The following is a 22,122-nucleotide window of genomic DNA, read 5'->3' on the forward strand; positions in this document are numbered from 1 at the left end:
TTATTTTATTGTTCGTAGTTTTGTTTGTGCATTTAAATCAACGTAGATCAGCAGATGTAGCTAGAGATTCATACACTTGATGCTCTTTCGGCAGGAAGTGAAGCACGTTAGCTGGCTTAGTCTGAATTTGGCATGATGCAGGTTAAACTTGAAACACACTACACTTTCTTTTATATTGGACATATATATCATCTATTATCACTGATGGCCGCTTTGGATATGCACAATTTACAAATGGACTCATTTGGTTTTGGCGGACATCAATAAGGTAACGGTGCTAATATCAGCTAGCTAGTTATTTACAGGGATTTTGTTAGGTGACGAGAAGAGCCCGTTTTGACGCCGACGACGTTCACTATACTAGTCTGCTTGCTAATTAGCTAGTGTACTTCTTAGTTTGTAGCTAGCCAGCTAACGTTACGTAGCCACACGTTTCGGTTGTTTTGGAAGCTTCTCTGATTTATAACAGTATTGGTAACCCGAGTAACGTGTTGCTTCAACTGAAGTTAGCTTGTTGGCTAACGTTGATGGGGTCAATGAGCTAGCCAAGTTAGCTAACTAAATTAGCAAGCCTAGTTAGCCAGCAAGCTAACGTGCTAATTTAGCTATAGTTAACGTAATCTAGGTAGCTAACGTCAAATAAGATGCTGATATCTGATAGACTGTCCGTCTCTACCATCTAACCTGTATTAAACATCGTAATAGAATGTTGGGTATTAGCAAAAGTCGCTGATCTCTTTGTAACAAGCAAAATCTGGAGCTCACTGCATCGTCAAAAATCATTGTTGATCTGTTATTCCAGTGAAGTGTCCTACTGATAACTTTCGAATGGAGAACCATTGCCATCGGAAAGGTACAGTTATCGCAGCACATTCTGAAATCACTGACGGACTTGTCTGTCTTGCACCAAGAAGTCAGATGCTCCCTGTCTAGCTAGCTAGCTAAGTGGATTAACGCTAACAATAAACGAATATCTCGAGGACAGATTCAATTTGCGAGAATTTTACTTCTGGGTAACCGAGATTACAAATAAACTGTGTTCTTTAAAGGACATATGTTTAATGTGAAGTGTACTACATACATACCCCAACCAGAAACCATGGGTTACAGCAGGGGTGTCAAACTCAAATACCCAGTGGGCCAAAATGTAAAACCTGAACAAAGTCGCGGGCCAACATTGAACAAATTAACCTTTTAATATGGACCCAAACCAGTTTTGCTTTAACATTGAATATGGAACAAGCATCGCTTATTACCATACAATATATAATTTAATAGTGGAGACATGCAAAATCGAATTTCAAATGAAAAAACACATCAATGGCATTCATTTATTAAATAAATAAAATTTAAATAAAAATCGTATGCCTCTTTTCTATTTGCAGCCTTCTGATTTAAATACCAAAATAAACTTTTTCCAGATGCGTCGCAGCTCTCATCCACAGCGAGGGAGAACGCAACGAAATATTTTCCCTTTTCCATCAGCTGGTCATACAGATTGGTGGCAAGATCACATGTGCGATCAGCTACTGTGTTCCTGCTCAGGCTCACGTTTGAAAATGCTTGCTTTTTCTCTGGGCATACGAGGTCACAAACTTTCATCATGCACTTTTTCACGAACTCTCCCTCATTAAAGGGCCGGGCTGATTTTGCGATCTCTGCTGCCACTATATAACTAGCCTTTACAGCAGCCTCACTTTGTGATGTGGCTTTTTTGAACATATTCTGTTGTGAAACCAAACTTCTTTTCATCTCCTCTACTTTCTGGCTCCTTTGAGTCATGTCCATGTCCTTGTATTTGTCATGGTGTTTCGTTTCATAGTGTCGTCTAATGTTGTACTCCTTACTTACAGCCACGTTGACTCCACAAACAAGACAAACAGGTTTGTCTTTTACATATGTAAACAGATATTCTGCCTCCCACTTGTCCAGAAAGCTCCTGTTTTCTGCCTTTCCTTTCGCCATTTTTGGGAAGGGATAGCGCGCTGACAGTTGTAGCGTCTATGTTGCTATGACTACTGTCACAGAGGAGAGGGCGTTTCTGGGTCCTGTCCTGATTAGCGCGCGAAAACAACAGCAGAGCATTATGGGATTCGTAGTATTAGCGGTGAATGCGCTGTATAATACCGGCGGGCCAGCTCTAGTAGTAATTTGGTATTGTCTCGCGGGCCAAATATAATTACCCCACGGGCCAAATTTGGCCCGCGGGCCAGAGTTTGACACCCATGGGTTACAGGCAGCAGCCGCTCTGAGCTAAAGGTTAGAGCTGCCGCGTTCAAGGAGCGGGACTCTAACCTGGAAGCTTATAAGAAATCCCGCTATGCCCTCCGACGAACCATCACAGGCACGACTCCTGTTGACTCATGACTGCATGGCCAGGCACGACTCCAACACCATCATTCAATTTGTCGATGACAATGGTAGGCCTGATCACTGACAACGATGAGACAGCCTATAGGGAGAAGGTAAGAGACCTGGCCGTGTGGTGCCAGGACAACAACCTCTCCCTCAACGTGATCAAGACAAAGGAGATTATTGTGGACTACAGGAAAAAGAGGTCAGAGTTGGCCCCATTCTCATCGAAGGGGCTGCAGTGGAGAAGGTTGAGCTTCAAGTTCTTTGGCATCCACATCACCAACAAACTAACATGGTCCAAGCACACTTGAAGAGGGCATGACAAAACCTATTCCCCCTCTGGAGACTGAAAAGATTTGGCATGGGTCCTCAGATCCTCAAAAGGTTCTACAGCTGCACCATCGAGAGCATTCTGACTGGTTGCATCACTGCCTGGTATGGCAACTGCTCGGCCTCCGACCGCAAGGAACTACAGAGGGTAGTGCGAACGGCCCAGTACATCACAGGGGCCAAGCTTTCTGCCATCCAGGACCTCTACACTAGGCGGTGTCTGAGGAAGGCCCTAAAAATTGTCAAAGACTCCAGCCACCCTAGTCATTGACTGTTCTCTCTGCTACCGCAAGGCAAATGGTACTGGAGCACCAAGTCTTGGTCCAAGAGGCATCTAAACAACTTCTACCCCCAAGCCATAAGACTCCTGAACATCTAGTCAAATGGCTACCCAGACTATTTGCAGTGCCCCCCCACCCCCCCCCGTCTTTACTCCACTGCTACTCTTTGTTGTCATCTATGCATAGTCACTTTAATAACTCTACCTACATGTACATACTACCTCAAATAACCGGTGCCCCCGCACATTGACTCTGTTAATAGTCTCGCTATTGTTTTTTCACTGCTGCTCTTTAATTACTTGTTACTTTTATCTCTTATTCTTATCTGTATTTTTTTAAACTACGTTGCTGGTTAGAGGCTCATAAGTAAGCTTTTCACTGTAAGGTATACCTGTTGTATTCGGCGCATGTGACTAATAACATTTGATTTGATTTGGTTACGTCTTCCAATTGGCACTGGTGGTCAGGGATTGCAGGCTTTTGTTCCAGCCAAGCACACTACACAACTGAATCAATTTATCAATGTTGATCACTAAAAGCCTGCACACCCTGTAGCTTTCCAGAACCAAAGTTGGTGATTCAGCATAACATGTAATACTATTTTGCTTATATTGGGATTTCACATTTATCATAAGTTAGGTGATGTTTGTCTGGAAAATGTTATCTTGAATTAGCTGGAAAATGTGTGTTAGTTATGAATAATTTATTCTTTAATAACAATTTGTCTCTTTCTCTTTTCGCATGGATACATGTATCCAACGTATAGATGGCCTCATATCCACTCAATTTCTGACGGGCAAAGTTTAGAGAGACAGCAGGGCACATATTTCTGCATCAAAGAAGGACTCTTTGCCAACGGACTTTGAAACATGCCCTTGCCATTTGGCTTAAAACTCAAAAGAACTCGAAGGTATACAGTCTAAAGCAAGAGCTGTCTGGTCACTCGCATTCAGCTACTCAATAGTGAACTTGTTGAGTTTACGCTTTCTGTGGAGAGCACTGGCCAGGAATGTTTGGAGGCAGTTGCACAGAGACTGGAGTTAAGAGAGGTATGTATGCTCAAGCAAAACAACTGAAACTCTGATTGTTGTCCTTTGTGTTCGTGATTACTCATCTCAAGTGGGTGGCCTTTCAGGCTAAAGTTAGGCTATCATGGCCTATGAGCTGTTCTGCAACATACCTGATTGTTTTTTAATGACAGGACTATCAGAAACCTAGAACGTATACTATTGTCTTGAGGGTATGGAAAGAATAATTAGTTTCAGCCAAAAGCATTCCACATGGACCGAGTCATTATTCAGTCACGTAGGTCTAGTAGTGGTGATACACTGTGCCAAACATGCACAGGTCAAGTGGACACACCTCTGCTAGGGACACACAGTGGACACACCCATGCTGTGATTCAGTATGCATCAGAATCTGACTCGGATGGCTTCTCCATTCATTTGGATTTTGTCCAGACTGTGAAGCCTAGACTAGAGGATAATCTTGCCTGTCCATAAATCCCTTTTTTAAATAAAAATATACACGTACCTTTGAAAAGTTTGGGGTCACTTAGAAATGTCCCCGTTTTTGAAAGAAGAGCATTTTTTTTGTCCATTTAAAATCAAAAGGCCAGCATCCCGGAGTCGCCTCTTCACTGTTGACGTTGAGACTGGTGTTTTGTGGGTACTATTTAATGAAGCTGCCAGTTGAGGACTTGTGAGGTGTCTGTTTCTCAAACTAGACACTCTAATGTACTTGTCCTCTTGCTCAGTTGTGCACCGGGGCCTCCCACTCTCTCTATTCTGGTTAGAGCCAGTTTGCTCTGTTCTGTGAAGGGAGTAGTACACAGCGTTGTACGAGATCTTTAGTTTCTTGGCAATTTCTCACATGGAATAGCCTTTATTTCTCAGAACAAGAATAGACTGATGAGTTTCAGAAGAAAGTTCTTTGTTTCTGGCCATTTTGAGCCTGTAATCGAACCCACAAATGCTGATGCTCCAGATACCCAACTAGTCTAAAGAAGGCCAGTTTTATTGCTTCTTTAATCAGAACAACAGTTTTCAGCTGTGCTAACATAATTGCAAAAGGGTTTTCTAATGATCAATTAGCCTTGTAAAATGAACAACTTGGATTAACTAACACAACATGCCATTGGAACACGTGTGATGGTTGGTGATAATGGGCCTATGTAGATATTCCATTAAATATCTGCCATTTCCAGCTACAATAGTCATTTCCAACATTTAACAATGTCTACACTGTATTTCTGATCAATTTGATGTTATTTTAATGGACAAAAATTTGCTTTACTTTAAAAAACAAGGAAATGTCTAAGTGAGCCAAAACTTTTGAACGGTTGTGTGTGTGTGTATGGCAGCATGAATTGCGTATTACAAAAGCACATAACAAGCTACAACACATACAACGTAAGTTAGTGGATCGAGGACTTGAAGTGGTCATGCCGATGGCATTGAGAGTGGAGGAACTTCGGGCATGGATGGTCACGCAGGACCATTAGTCAGTGAGCAGTCAGATGAACAGAAAGACTATAGGACAGGGCACTGAAATAAACCTATGGCCACACAGTTGCAGTGTGCAATCACACTGTGAGCCTTGTAGGTCAACTCCAGATCCACTGCTCATTGTGTGATGCACACTGCTCCACTCCGGCAGACATTCACAAGACTGGACAGGGAGTGGCAGCAACACAGCAGCCTGCACCTTTCCTTTGGGCTTGTGGGTCAAGTTGAATGTTTCAGATGAGTAAAAGCTATGTGTACTAGTATCGGCATGTTTATGAGGAAGGAAACACAAACATGTTAAGTCTTCTATAATTTAGCATAGGAAATGCAAGGTAAGCTATTGTCATTGTAAACCAGAATATACCATATAAAGATTTCACATTCCCCTCATCTTTCAAAAATAGTCTGTGCTTCCTGTTTCCCCCATTAACACCCCACATTTCCTTTCCTCCCCACACCAGATAACGTACTTCAGCCTGTGGTACTTCAACAAGCAGAATCAGCAGCGATGGATTTACCTGAAGAAGCCCCTGAAGAAGCAGCTGGACAAGTACGGCCTGGTACCCACTGTCTACTTCGGGGTGGTCTTCTACGTGCCCGCCGTGGGCCAGCTGCAGCAGGAGATCACCAGGTCAGATATACGCTTAACACAGAGGGACACTAGATACTCGCTCAGGCTGCTTCTCCGGCTAAAACTAGACACTCTCTCAGGCCAAAACGTTGTCTCCATCTATTCCCTGGTTAACTCTAAGCCACATAGTTCCCACCATATTGATTTTATTTATCCCTTCCTATTGGATCAGTCAAAGGTAGTGAGTGAGGGGAGAAGGGAATGGAATGCATGTGTCCTACATGCCAGAGGATTTGTCATACTTCGTACCTTAGCAGATAATTCCTATATTGCCTTAGTTACTCCTCAGTATCATCTTAGTAATGCGTACTGAGCAACTCAGTCCAGTACTATAGGTTTTTCTGTGTGTGGTCACCCACCACAGTATCACATCTCTAACTGGCCATTTGAATGGAGGGGTCAAACCAAGTCATGTTTGTCATCTGTTCACACCTTGAGATTAACCAACTTCCTCTACCTCCCTACAGATATCAGTATTACCTCCAGTTAAAGAAGGATGTTCTGGAAGGCAGAATCCCTTGCTCCATAGAACAAGCCATCCGTTTGGCTGGCTTGGCAGTGCAAGGTATACATGTGAATATGTAACATCGGCTCTGAATGTGAAACTCAGTACACTATAATCTACGAGAGAAGACTGAGGATCACCACCCGTTCAAACTGTGGTGACAGGTCAGGTCCTGCCATAAGCAGCCACAGCAGGTGTTCTGGCACCACACTCACACACACTGCTGTCATGGCCTGTTGTAAATTCCACACCTCATGTTTTATTGATCCTGGCGCTGTTGACGGCCCACCAGTGCAGCAGGAGTGATGTCATTAAGAGTTTGGTCTCAAGGATCATTACTGAATCTCGACTCGGGACTCATCGGGTGTCTCATCGTTGGATTTCAAAGTGTACCTAGGGAAAATGGGAATTTTAAACCTGAATATTTTCAGTTGGTATTCAAGAGAACATAATTGTTGTTTCAATGTACTTATGAAATAAAATTTTCTATTATCCTAACCTTGTTTCTATAAAAGCCTGGTCAAGCACTTTATTTGGGCTTTATTGAGCTTTTCACAAGTGTGTTAATGTAGGACACACTGTATATTGATGTTTTCTCTTGTGTTATTGACTGTACGTTTGTTTATTCCATGTGTAACTCTGTGTTGTTGTTTGTGTCGCACGGCTTTGCTTTATCTTGGCCAGGTCGCAGTTGTAAATGAGAACTTGTTCTCAACTGGCCTACCTGGTTAAATAAAGGTGAAATACATTTTTTTTCAAAGGAACCTTACCAAGCCCATACCATCCAATAAACTGGTCTCCAATAAACTGGTCTCCAATAAACTGGACTCCAATAAACTGGTCTCGAGCTTGACATTTCCGGGCTCACACATTTTCCCAGCCAGAAGAATCTCAAACACTACTGTTAAATTAGGCAGTGCAAGTTACTGGCCTGGGTGTTAACATAGCACAGCAACTGAGATCACTTACTAGTGCAACCCAGGTCCAAACTTCTGCTGCCCAACTGGCATAGAAAGCTAGAACAAAATATCATCCCAGTAATACAGACCGTTTTGAGAAACCTCCAAAGAATTCTCTGACTTAAAAATGCTCTGCTCTGCTCAGTTTGCTTTTGGTTTTTGCTTGGAAGATGAATTATTTTTACCTAGCTGCTGAGATTAGGGCTGGTGGGGGCCTGGCCGGCAGGGCCGTAGCTGTTTTAGCTAGCATGGCTAATGCCTGGCATACTCAACATAGTTGTGAACATAGCTGGTGGCCAGACTGAGATTGCTGGTAACGTTGGACCACTGGTTTCAGATGCTAAAGCAATCCCAAACGGGTTTCCTGCACTTCTCAAATTAGCCCGCTTTGTCATTGTATACTGCAACCGCTGAAAAAGCATCACGCCATTCTGAAAATCCATGCACGCTTTCAGTCTGTCTTGCACTAATTGCAGAAATAGACACATTATGGACTTTGAACTATTTAAAAAAAAAAAGCTTTCTGGTTTTTAAGTCAGGTTTTCACTTCTGTTCACTTCTAGGAAAACCATTACTGTACTGTTATTTACATGTATTCATCCAGTCTACAAAAAATATGATTGTATTTGATTATTTTGTGTGTTTCAGCTGACTTTGGAGACTTCAATCGTTATGATTCGCAGGAGTTTCTTCAGAAGTTTGTGCTGTTTCCTATTGTAAGCAGTTTTATTTATTTTTGACTTTGCAGCTCAAAATTAATGTTTTACGTCATGTAGTCATATGTTCATGAATGCACAATGTAATCTGTGTTTTCCTCATCTCTTTACAGGGATGGATCCAGGATGAGAGAGTACTGGAAGAGGCCACTCAGAAGGTGGCTCTGCTTTACCAGAACTACAGGTGAGAAACCTTCAGATGTTCATCCGCCTGATTTTTCCATCCGTGGAAAAGAAGACATGCCTTTCATTCTCCACAGAACCCCCCCTTCATATCTCCTGAGGCTGACATACACAGTGCCTTTAATTGATTCCAGGTTCCATACATGCATTGGGCAGTCCATGGTGCATCTCTCTTATCTGTCCCCAGTTAGTAGGCCCGCCAGGGTTCCTCAGCTGTTATTTACAGTCAGGTAGATAGATGAAAAGGCCCGAGCTGGGGCTGGCCTGGCACTAAGCCTGCTCACTCCTCCAGTCCAAGGCCAGCTGGTTTTCATCCCCCCCTATCCCTTCATCCCTCCATCCCAACCTGCAGGTTTCCACCCTTCTGCTCATCCCCCATATGGGCCGTCTAGATAGATGGATAGCTGGAAAGAGCTGTTTAGATTTATACCTTGGCCCTGGCTACAGGGGAGGTAGGTGTCAGTGGGTTCTGAAGGTGAGAGGTGAGGAGTTGACACTTGCCTTGATGTTTGGTCTGTATGAAATGGTTTCACTGCTTTGTGTGTCAAACGAGGTGAAGTGAGACAGATTAATTGAAGATGGAGGTGATGGGGGATAGAACATAGCAGCAGCTGATCATGCTGGTTGTTGAACTAGACTGACACCGGTTCGGTTTGCTGAGATGAAAGGTGTGAATATGCCATCAATTCTGTTTCAGAATGTGACCAAGGTGTGTCTTTGTACTCTCTGTTTGTGCTGGTTAATGGATGCTGGTGTCTCCGTGTCTGCTTGCGTTGGAGATGTATATGATTTATGTTAACTTCTATTGGCATGTGTGTGTGTTTCACTCAGGGGGTTGCCTGCCCCAGAGGCTGAGGTGTTGTACATGCAGGAGGTGGAGAAGATGGAGGGCTATGGCCAGGAGAGTACCCCAGCTAAGGTGAACAACTACACCAAACTACAGTACCTACTCCCCCAAAGCCTCACTGCACTACTCCATTGCTATATCAAATACAATTTGTCATATGCGCCGAATACAGCAGGTGTATACTTTACCATGAAAAGCTTACTTACGAGCCCTTTCCCAACAATGCAGAGTTAAAAATAATGAAAAATTGGCTAAATAAAAAAGGAAATTGTAACACAATAAAATACGATAACGAGGCAAGGAGTACCATTACCAAGTCAATGTGCAGGGGTACGAGGTAATTGAGGTAATATGTACAGTACCAGTCAAAGTTTGAACACCTACTCATTCCAGGGTTTTTCTATATTTTTACTATTTTCTACATTGCAGAAGAATAGTGGACATCAAAACTATGAAATAACACATGGAATCATGTAACCAAAAAAGTGTTAAATCAAAATGTATTTTATATTTCAGGTTCTTCAAAGTAGCCACCCTTTGCCCTGATGACAGCGTTGCACACTCTTGGCATTCTCTCAACCAGCTTCATGAGGTAGTCACCAGGAATGCATTGCAATTAACAGGTGTGCCATGTTTTAAAAGTAAATTTGTGGAATTTCTTTCCTTAATGCGTTTGAGACAAAAAGTTGTGTTGTGACAGGGTAGGGGTGGTATACAGAAGATAGCCCTATTTGCTAAAAGACCAAGTCCATATTATGGCAAGAACAGCTCATAAGCAAAGAGAAACAATAGTCCATCATTACTTTAAGTCAGTCAATCCAGAATTTCTATAACTTTGAAAGTTTCTTCAAGTGCAGTCGCAAAAACCATCAAGCGCTACGATGAAACTGGCTCTCATGAGGACCACCACAGGAAAGGAAGACCCAGAGTTACCTCTGCTGCAAGGACAAGTTCATTAGAGTTAACAGCACCTCAGATTTCAGCCCAAATAAATGCGAGTAACAGACACATCTCAACATCAACTGTTCAGATGAGACTGCGTGAATCAGGCCTTCATGGTCAAATTGCTGCAAATAAACCACTACTGAAGGACACCAATAAGAAGTGACTTGCTTGGGCCAAGAAACACGAGCAATGGTCATTAGACAGGTGGAAATCTGTCTTTTGGTCTGATGAATCCAAATCTGAGATTTTTGGTTCCAACCGCCATGTCTTTGTGAGACGCAGAGTAGGTGAACGGAAACATGGAGGTGTGGGGGTGCTTTGCTGTTGACACTGTCAGTGATTTATTTAGAATTCAAGACACTTAATCAGCATGGCTACCACGGCATTCTGCAGCGATACACCATTCCATCTGGTTTGCGCTTAGTGGGACTATCATTTGTTTTTCAAAGGTACAATTACCCAAAACACACCTCCAGGCTGTGTAAGGGCTATTTGACCAGAAGGAGAGTGATTGAGTGTTGCATCAGATGACCTGGCTTCCACAATCACCCGACCTCAACCCTATTGAGATGGTTTGGAATGAGTTGGACCGCAGTGAAGGAAAGCAGACAACAAGTGCTCAGCATATGTGGGAACTCCTTCAACACTGTTGAAAAGCATTCCTCATGAAGCTGGTTGAGAGAATGCCAAGAGTGCACAAAGCGGCCATTAAGGCAAAGGGTGGGTACTTTGAAGAATCACAAATATAAAATATATTTTCATTTGTTTAACACTTCTTTGGTTACTACATGATTCCATATGTGTTATTTCATAGTGTTGATGTCTTCACTATTATTCTACAATGTAGAAAATAGTAAAAATAAAGAAAAACACTTGAATGAGTAGGTGTGTTCAAACTTTTGACTGGTACTGTATATGTAGGTAGGGGTAAAAGTGACTGGGCAATCAGGATAGATAATATTATAATGTAATTTAAAAAAATGTAACCTTTATTTAACTAGGCAAGTCAGTTAAGAACAAATTCTTATTTACAATGATGGCCTACACCGGTCAAACCTGGATGACGCTGGGCCAATTGTGCGCCGTGCTATGGGACTCCCAATCACGGCCGGTTGTGATCCAGCCTGGATTCGAACCAGGGTGTCTGTAGTGACGCCTCAAGCACTGAGATGCAATGCCTTAGACCGCTGCGCCACTCGGGAGCCCAGCCTATAGACGGAGACAATCAACAGAGTAGCAGCAGTGTATGTGAAAGTGTGTGTGTGTGTGGCATCAATATTTATGTGTGTGAGCTTTTGTAGTGTGTGTGTGTTGGAGTGTCAGTGTAGTATGTGTGGGTAGTGTGCATAGAGTCAGTGCAAAAATATAAAGTGAGGTCAATGCAAATGGTCCGGGTAACTACTTGATTAACTGTTCAGCGGTTATGGCGTAGGGATAGAAGTTTTTCAGTAGCCTTTGTGTCCCAGACTTGGTCCCAGGCGCGCCGGTACTGCTTGCCATGCAGTAGCAGAGAGAACAGTCTGGCTGTAGTCTGATAATTTTTTGGGCCTTCCTCTGACAGCGCCTCGTATAGAAGTCCTGGATGCCAGGAAGCTCGGCCCCAGTGATGTACTGGGCCATATGCACTACCCTCTGTAGCGCCTTACGGTCGGATGCCGAGAAGTTGCCATATCAGGCGGTGATGCAACCGATCAGGATAATCTCAGTGGTGCAGCTGTAGAACCTTTTGAGGATCTGGGGATCAATGCCAAATCTTTTCAGTCTCCTGATGGAGAAAAGGTGTTGTCATGACCTCTTCACAACTGTGTTGGTGTGTGTGGACCATGATAGGTCCTTAGTGATGTGGACACCAAGGAACTTGAAGATCTCGACCTGCTCGACGTGAATGGGGGCATGCTCGGCCCTCCGTTTCCTGTAGTCCACGATCAGCTCCTTTTGTCTTGCTGACGTTGAGGGAGAGGTCTCACTGCCATAGGTCTCTGACCTCCTCCCTATAGGCTGTCTCATCATCGTCATTGATCTCCAGTTCTAATGATTTTCTGTCAATACCTCTATTTGAACTGGATCAAGGAACAAATTATTTTTCAGTTAAAAAAGCAGCAGATTCTGGTGCTGATATTCTGGAATATATTCATAAAAGGATAAATGTAGACCACCCAGCACACACAGAACAAACAGGGCTCTGTGAGGTCCCCATTTTTCATTAGCTATAGGTCTTCAATTTAATCTTCTTTTATATTTCCATTCCCACAGGACAGCCAAGGCACTGATTTCCTCCTTGGGGCCTGCCTGGACGGCATCTTTGTAAAGCACAAAAACGGAAGGTTTGTAAGGCTGGAAAGAATTGTTTATTTTTAAGCATAATAAAAATGTTGACGCTAATACCCCAGTCCTGCAGTATGATCTGCCTGTAAATATGAGCTGTCTGAATGAATCATGTCTGGTATTTATGTGTCTGAAGCCTGTAGCAATGACTGCATATTGAGTCTGGTTCAGTCCACAGCTACTATTCTTAGATGGCGTGGAGGTCTCTTGCTATTTTCAGATGTGATGTTCAATAAATAGGGCCAGGGGGGTTCCTGACCATGTGACCTGGCAAGGAGAAACTAGGCCTCAGGTCACATGATCAGGAAATCCTCCTGACCTATCAGTGTTTCCCAACTCCTGTACCCCCAACAACACATGTTTTTGTTGTAGGCCCTGAAAAACTCACCTGATTCAACTCATTGGGGGTTGATTATTAGTTCACAATTTGAATCATGTTTGCTGTTGGGGGTAATTGAGTTGGGAAAGACTAATCTATATAATAACTGAAATCTTCAATTTTACCAAGAGGAAGTCTCATTTTCTGTAGAATATCCTAGTCTAAATGCTACTAGCAGTGTTGAATGTAGACACTTCTCTTACTATTGAATCAGATATGGTTTCTATTTACGTCACTACCCTCCCACAGTCCAGTTCTAAATGTGACCACTGCCATGCCACTGCCACATGCTCTCTCACCCCTCTCTGTTTTAATTGGCTGTGTAGGTGGAATGAAATTAACAACATGACTCACAATAAGTCCTTATTTGCCCTGGAGCTGGCCAACAAAGAGGAGAGCATGCAGTTCCAGACCGTGAGTCTCAAACCACTGCCACCACCATACACTGCAATGATCCTCTTCCCATCAAACACATGGTCCTTTAATCACACAGTGCATGCTGTGGGAATGTGTGTTGACTTTTCAAGGTAAACACGCATGTATGTGTGCTTGTATGGTGGTAACTAAGTCCCATGCCTATAGGGTCAACAACCGCTGGCTAAAGCTCCATGCAGTTTGTTAGCAGTTGATGTTATTCTTTATTAACACAGACCCCAAAGCAAATCAGGGGGAGGAAAATCTATTTCTTTGAGAAGGACAGATCATAGATGTTATGCTGGGAGGTAGATGGTCATTCTCCCCTGTTCTCAGTGATGCTCTCTAGTGATTCTCTCCTGTGATTATCTCTCCAGAACAAAGGGATAGGATCTAGTTTTATAACCCAGACCAATTTAGAAGTCCTTGCAGTACAACTGGGCCAATGGCCAAATAACAGTATCCTATTTCAGACTCACTGTATAGATCCTCCCATGTCTCTGACCCATTGATAAATAATTACCTGTTACAGAAAAAACACTATTTCCATTGATCGTTAATTCTATTGACTTCTCGTCCTCATGACCTCTTGTACTCTGTCTCTGCGTTGTGTATTTATCTTCAAAATATTCATAGAAGTTGTATTTGGGTTGGTGAATAAGTAGTGGACCACCACCAGTCCAGTGTAGGGAATGTCTTAAATCGTAAATGCTTTCTTTCCCCTCTACAGAAAGACATGGAAACCTCCAAATACGTGTGCCGGATGTGTCTGGCCAGGCACAAGTTTTACAAGATTAACAAGAGCAGCCTGTAAGTGTGTCTCTCTCTTAACGAGTCTAGCCCAGTTCCTGTGTATGTGGAACTCTCTTTGCTTGTGTGTGCTCTCCTCATTCCTGTCCCCTCTTCTCTCCAGAGAGGAGTCTGACCGCCATTCGCCTTCTGAGGGCTCCCAGGAGTCCATTCTCACTCTCTCCATTCCTCTCTTTCCTTTTCTGCCTTGTAACAACGCATTCCGCAGCCACCCGCCTACAGTACAGGTCTCCTCAGAGAGCCAACACCCTCCCCTAAAAAATATCCAGAGCCTCCAAAACACCCTAGCTACATTTAAATGACGTGCACCAATAATCACCAATCCTCTCCTCACCACTTTTGAAACATTTTGTGTTTGGGCGAGGAAAGATGATGTAAGAAAAGGAGTTCTCTCCTGGATACTGCTCCTGTCTTTCATTGCGATGAAGGGAGATTTCATTTAACAGAGAAGAGTTGATCTGAGCTATTCAGCCAAGTCCCTTTCAACTTCAAAGAAAGCCTTTTTTGTTTTTTCTACCTGTTTGTTTCATTGTTGTTTTTATGTTCCTGTTCTCAGCCAAACCCAGCCTGCTGTGAAACCAGCGCAACGGCGATCCTCCACCAGGATGTCTCTGGTATCCTGGCAGTGAAACACAAACACACATATGCTTTCTCTCTAAAACACACGCTCGCCCTCTGATCTATAGCCTGTGAAACGCAGCACATGACGAACGTCACAGTCCCTGGCCAGTGCTTCAGCACACTATTAGATTTGTGTGTAATTCCAATCTGTTGGGCTGCATTAAGATCATGTCTGTAGTAACTGAATGCTGTTGTTTGATCACTCTCTGTGCAGCCTAAACCCCCGGCCTACATGATGCCCCCGCCACAGATGCCCTACAATGGCCACTTCACTGAGCCTTACACATCCTCACAAGGTACTTACAGAGTCTGACCTCACCAAGATCACCGGTGTTTCACCCAAATTGACCTTTTGTCTTATCTCTCTCCTATCTCTCAGACAACCTGTACATGAACAGTCAGCACGGCTACTACTACCACTCCCAGACCAGCCTGGACCGCTCACCACTCGAGTACGGCAACAGTGGCGGTGGGAACGGGCAGCTGCGTAACGGCAGCGTGTACAGCGCCCACAGCACCAGCTCCCTCACCAACCCCCAGCACTACATGCAGCCCTCGCCCATGTCCCTCAACCCCTCCATCACAGGAAGTGACATCACCCGGCCCGACTACGTGCCCTCGCACCGCCACAGCGCTCTCACCCCCCCCTCCTACCGCGCCACCCCGGACTACAATAAAGTCATGAGGCAGAAGAACTAGGGAGGAGGGATGGTGCACGCCCACGAGAACCGCCAGAGCCTCTCCATGAGGAACCTGAACATTGGGAACTCGTACGCCTACAGCAGGCCCGACCCCCTTGTCTACAGCCAGCCTGAGATCAGAGGAGAGCATGGTGGAGGAGGAGCGCACCACCACTACTCTTTCCACCTCAACTCCAGCTTCCACAGCCCCTCGCCGTACCCCTACCCCACGGTGAGGAGGCCGGTGGTGGGAGCGGTCAGTGTGCCCGAGCTGACCAACGTCCAGCTGCAGCAGACGCAGGAGTACCCTGCGGCCAACATCATGAGGACCCAGGTGTACCACCCTCCTACTCATATGGTGCCCACCCACGGCCCGCTAACAGCACGCCAGACCTGTCTCACCACCTGTACGTAAGCAGCAGCAACCCGGACTTGATCACCACGCGGCGCGTGCACCACTCTGTCCAGGAGGACAGCCTGCCTGTAGCCTACTCCCTGCAGGAGGTATCTGAACCCCTGTTCATGGCTGGACCCCCACAACACCACCCCCACCAGCAAAACGCACACAAACGCAACTCCATCGAGATCGCCAGCCTGGCTTACAGCCTGGAAGGCATGAGGGTCAATGACACCCCCCTTCTGGCCCCGCATGGACCCTCCTCAAGCTCCCAGCTCAACGTATTCCTGGAGCGGACCAAGTCAGAGGACGGGGGAGAGGGGAAGGAGCATGTGCGCTACGGCCACAAGAAGTCCCTGTCGGATGCCACCATGTTGGTGCACAGCAGTGAGGAGGAGTTTGAGGATGAGAGCGGACGCCACACCCCCCAATCCCACGATGCACTATTGTCTGGGTTTGACCCGCAGCAGCTTCTAACCAATCTGGGCCAGATTCCCCTGGAGCCCCCACCCGCATATCCCATTGGCTCCCCCCTTGACCCTGTCTTGTCTGGCCTCCCGGCCTATCAGATGCACACACTGATCCAGGAGGCGGAGCCCGTGTACCTATTGGCGCATGGCCAGCCTGTCAGGATGGTTCCCTCTGTGTCTGACGGTGACATCAATGGGCAGAACAAACAGAACGCCAAGAAGGACTTCATCAAGAAGAGGCCCGTGTCAGACGTTCCTGCTGGGAAGAAACCCATCAATGGCCTGCCTCCTGCCGTGAGACTTGCACCCTCCGCCATAGTAGCCTTTGTTCCACCATAGTAGCTCCAGTTTCCGCTGCCTCACTCGCTGTAAAACATGTCTGTGTTTTTAATGTGTTTTTTCAAAAGTACATTTAATTACAATATTTGACTAGAGGTGTCAGTGTGGATTTCTTAGTTCAAGGAACAGCTGTTACCCAATCTTCATGTCATGGAGACTCTTCTTAATTTCTTTGTCAGTTAAGATAATTTTTTCCTCATAGCTAAGATGTCTGACATTTGAATGAGCTTATCATTTACACCACAATGTCACACAACACGTAGTGGAATGTCCCAAAGATCATTTCAACCAATATCAAACACTCTCTGTTGGTCAGGTGACTTAACATGTGACAGGAATGTGGCTGGCGACCGCAATAGCTGGTCCGGTAGCATTCCACGGAAAGGCACAACCAGGCTATGTTGTTTCTGTCCTTCCCCCCCATCTTCCTCTCTGACACTGTCAACTTCACTCACTCTCTCTCTCCCTGTCCTCTGTAACACCAGGGCATGAAGAAGCGGGCTGAGCTGAAGAAGATGGGTCCTCTGAAGGTGGCAGCCCTCAACGGCCTGACCCTGTCCAGGCTGCCACTGCACGAAGGGGGCAAGGACGAGACGTCCTCCAACGACGAGAGGGTAGGCACTGGCATTGCTCTAGACTGGTGTTGTCCCTTTAACACTTTGCTGAATGGGGTTTCTTTTATGCTTCGTTTTAGGAGGAACCTCTTCAACACTTGTTTTGGTTTGCAGCTAGAGACTGGTTTTGTAACCATCTATGCACAGAGGCACTGTGGTATTTTACATGAACAGTATTATAGAGAAGGTTTGCTCTAGGGGTGGATACTGTAATGTTTTCTGTAGAATCTAGACATTGATACTGCTTTACATTTGCAGAGTTTAGGCATGTTGTTTAAATGGATTTGATTGCCAAACAGAATATCATGCAGACAGAGTAATGTTTTATCCAAATGTTATTGTCTTGCATCTATTGCAGAACATAACTTAGTTAATGGAGCTCAAAACAGTACGTTATTTAAAACAGAACGAAAAGGTGTTGAATGGTAGTGATGTAATAGAACAGTTCTACCAGGATAATATTGTCCTACTTTTTTATATCGGTTTTAGTTGATACTCCTGAATGTGTTAGTTGGTGCACCATTTGTTTGTTCAATCAGAATTCAGATACTGCTACGCTGTTTCCAGCTATTGTTAACTAAAAATGACACAACGACTAGGTTCCAGTTTAATAACGTTTACTTCACCGTATTACCACTGAACATAGTCACCATCACACTCCAGGCCAGGTCCATCTCCAGTGACACTTCTTCGCAGGCATACTAATCAGAGTGATAGCACCGTAATAACAGCAATCAGGAAAATGTACTTTATTTCTTGCAGAGTTACTCACAACACTGTAGCATTTCAATCATTTTATACCTACCGGAACAATTCCAGGTCTCTGTCATCAACCCTTGTCTGTGTGTCTCTCTCTCAGTGTACAGTGCTGGAGCAGCGTATGGAGCAGGGCATGGTGTTCCAGGAGTACGAGCAGGTGGCCAAGCGGCGTCCGGCAGGCGAATGCAGCATCGCCCAGCTTCCCGAGAGTGGCGAGAGGAACCGCTTCCAGGACGTGCTGCCCTACGACGACACGCGTGTGGAGCTGGTGCCCACAAAGGAGAACAACACTGGCTACATCAACGCCTCGCATATCAGGGTAATGGACACACTAATACCCTTTTTCACAGTACCATGCCGACCCGAACCCTACCATGCTGGCTTGGATATTTTCTCTCCGCATTGTCCTTTCCTACATGGTTCCAGCATTTGATGGTGGATGCGTAACTAGTCCAGAGTAGTATGGCTTTGCTCAGCTCCATAGTGCGAACCAACCCAGTGAACCGACAGTGATAGCTAGAAACACAGACCTTCAGGTAACTGCCAAAATAAAGGAAACACCAACATAAAGTGTCTTAATAGGGCGTTGGGCCACCAAGAGCCAGAACAGCTTCAATGCTCCTTGGATGGGGGCATTGTCATCCTATCGGGGCATAGCCATGGTAGCCAAAATAATGGCCTAATAAAGTACTAATGGCTTAGGACTTTATGCAGTCATTGTCTCTTTGATAAGCATTTTTAAATAGTGAGCCAGGATGTTTTCAGCACTTTTATTTATATGACTGATCAACAAAAATGTCAGGTTCTCTCTTCAGCAGACATATATAGTGAGCAATATGTTTGGAACATCAAATCCCAATAAAATCAGTGTTGAATTGCAATACATATAGAATTGTGAGCAGTGTAATACGTATCCGTGCTAATATTGTATTGTGAGTGGCATGCAATGAATGAGATGTTTCTGTATTTCATTTTCAATACATTTGCTAAAATGTATACAAACATGGTATTACTTTGTTATTTTGGGGAATTGTGTGTAGTTGGGTGAGATTATTTTATTTTTTAACCATTTTGAATTCAGGCTGTAACACAACAACATGTGGAATCGGTCAAGGGGTTTGAATACATTCTGAAGGCACTGTAAATGCTGTTACAGTGGTTGAGGTCACTTATAACCATATCTCTCCTCTGGCGTTTCCTAGATCACGGTGGGCGGAGACGAGTGGAGGTACATCGCCTCCCAAGGCCCTCTCTCCAACACCTGTCAGGACTTCTGGCAAATGGTGTGGGAGCAGGGCGTGGCCATCATTGCCATGGTTACAGCTGAAGAGGTGTGTGTGTTACACTGGACTTTATTATGTCTGTATGTCCATGGTGTGTTACTGTTATTGCATGACCTCAGATCTAGGATACTGCTCTGTAAGCAATAACATTACCCTTTGACCCTGGCAAACCTTTGGCCTCTAACCCCTTTGCAGGAGGGTGGCAGGGAGAAGAGTTTCCGCTACTGGCCACGGCTCGGCTCTCTCCACAACACAGTGACGTACGGACGCTTTAAGATCACCACACGCTTCAGGACGGACTCAGGCTGCTACGCCACCACAGGCCTGAAGATAAAACACGTGCTGACAGGCCAGGAGCACACTGTGTGGCACCTACAGTACACAGACTGGCCCGACCACGGCTGCCCTGAGGACTTCAAGGGCTTCCTCTGTGAGTGGATCAGTTGGAGTAACGTGTATTCAAACCAGGAAGTCCCTTTAAGAAATCTCTATTCCAAGGGAGAGCAGGTCAAGAAGGCAGTTCCAGTCAAAGTTAAATGAGTGTTCAGTGATAAATTGAGATTTTGTGTTGTAAAAGCCTATTTTTATTTAGTTTGGTTAATAGAATCAATCATTCTCTTATTTCAATGTTTTCCCCAGCGTACCTGGAAGAGATCCAGTCAGTGAGGAGACACACCAACAGCACCAGCGACCCAAAGAACACCAACCTGCCTGTGCTGGTCCACTGTACTGCTGGAGTGGGCCGCTCCGGGGTGGTCATCCTCTCTGAGGTCATGATCGCCTGTCTGGAACACAACGAGGTAAACACCTAATTAACGTCTACATGTATATTACCATTACATTACTGGGCTATGTAGAAGGCCTAAAAATGAATAATGTCGCCAGGATTGAACCCTAGTCTATTCCATCAGGAATGTAGGTAGGCATTGATCACATCTCACCACAGTTTAGATTAATAGGCCCATTAACCAATCCAATAACATACTCCTTTTGTAAAACCCTGTCTGTGGCCTGTTTCCACCTCTTTCCTCCAGATGCTGGACATCCCGACCGTTCTCAACATGCTCCGACAGCAGCGTATGATGATGGTGCAGACCATCTCACAATACAGCTTCATTTACAAAGTTCTAATCCAGTTCCTCCGCAACTCCAGGCTTATCTAAGTGCAAACCTCAGCCCCACTCAAACATTTGTTTCGGGGCACCAATATTCTCCAAGTTTCCTCAATGCTCATGCCAAACTTCAGTGCGTTGGCGCAACTGTGGCCTCTGGCTCCAAAAAGGGCGGTGCTAGCAGATGGCCCTTTTTCAAGGCGAGACTGCAACCTGAGGAAAGGATCACAGGACTTGGTGTGTGTCCCTCTTAAACAGTATTATTGATATTTCACTGTGGAGTTTTTACACTAAACTAGAGGTCGACCGATTAATCGGAATGGCCGATTTAATTAGGGACGATTTCAAGTTTTCATAACGTTTAAAAAAATATATATAACTAGGCAAGTCAGTTAAGAACACATTCTTATTTTCAATGACGGCCTAGGAACGTTCTGCCTCGTTCGGTGGCAGAACGACAGATTTTTAACCTTGTCAGCTCAGGGGATCCAATCTTGCAACCTTACAGTTAACTAGTCCAATGCTTTAACACCTGATTACATTGCACTCCACGAGGAGCCTGCCTGTTACGCGAATGCAGTAAGCTAAGGTAAGTTGCTAGCTAGCATTAAACTTATCTTATAAAAAACAATCAATCAATGACTGTCATTGCTCCAATGTGTACTTAACCATAAACATCAATGCCTTTCTTAAAATCAATACACAAGTATATATTTTTAAACCTGCATATTTAGCTAAAAGAAATCCAGGTTAGCAGGCAATATTAACCAGGTGAAATTGTGTCATTTCTCTTGCGTTCATTGCACGCAGAGTCGGGGTATATGCAACAGTTTGGGCCGCCTGGCTCTTTGCGAACTAATTTGACAGAATTTTACGTAATTATGACATAACATTGAAGGTTGTGCAATGTAACAGGAATATTTAGACTCATGGATGCCACCCGTTAGATAAAATACGGAACGGAATAAACGTTTTGTTTTCAAGGTGATAGTTTCCGGATTAGTCAAAGGTATATGGTTTAAAGAGAAATAGTCGACGCGTTATAATTCCTGTAATAACTTGCGGCTGAACTTGAAAAGGGGTCCTTCGTTATTTTACCGTTCATGTCTTCCATAGAGAATGTCTTGATCTACTTCAAATAAGGTCTGTGTTTCGCGGAGGAGCAGACTGACTGACAGGGGACCATGCAGACAAGCTCTGCTTTCTGCACTACAACCTAAAACTTCTTAACTGGGAATATTGAAGACCCATGAAAGCTGGTGGTTCGTTTTAACATATGTTATTTGAGACTAAATAGATTTTATTTATGTATTATATTAAGTTAAAATAAAAGTGTTCATTGTTCATTCAGTATTGTTGCAATTGTCATTATTACAAAAATGTGTATGATATATACACTGCTCAAAAAAATAAAGGGAACACTTAAACAACACAATGTAACTCCAAGTCAATCACACTTCTGTGAAATCAAACTGTCCACTTAGGAAGCAACACTGATTGAGAATAAATTTCACATGTTGTTGTGCAAATGGAATAGACAACAGGTGGAAATTATAGGCAATTAGCAAGACACCCCCAATAAAGGAGTGGTTCTGCAGGTGGTGACCACAGACCACTTCTCAGTTCCTATGCTTCCTGGCTGATGTTTTGGTCACTTTTG

General features: G+C 44.4%; 1 pseudogene; it reads left to right on the plus strand.

Moving 5' to 3' along the window:
* Positions 1 to 129: 129 nt before the first annotated feature.
* Positions 130 to 21,813, plus strand: LOC139563719 (tyrosine-protein phosphatase non-receptor type 21-like; annotated as a pseudogene).
* Positions 21,814 to 22,122: the final 309 nt, after the last annotated feature.

Source organism: Salvelinus alpinus, chromosome 34 (genome assembly GCF_045679555.1).
Source record: "Salvelinus alpinus chromosome 34, SLU_Salpinus.1, whole genome shotgun sequence".
NCBI lineage: Eukaryota > Metazoa > Chordata > Actinopteri > Salmoniformes > Salmonidae > Salvelinus > Salvelinus alpinus.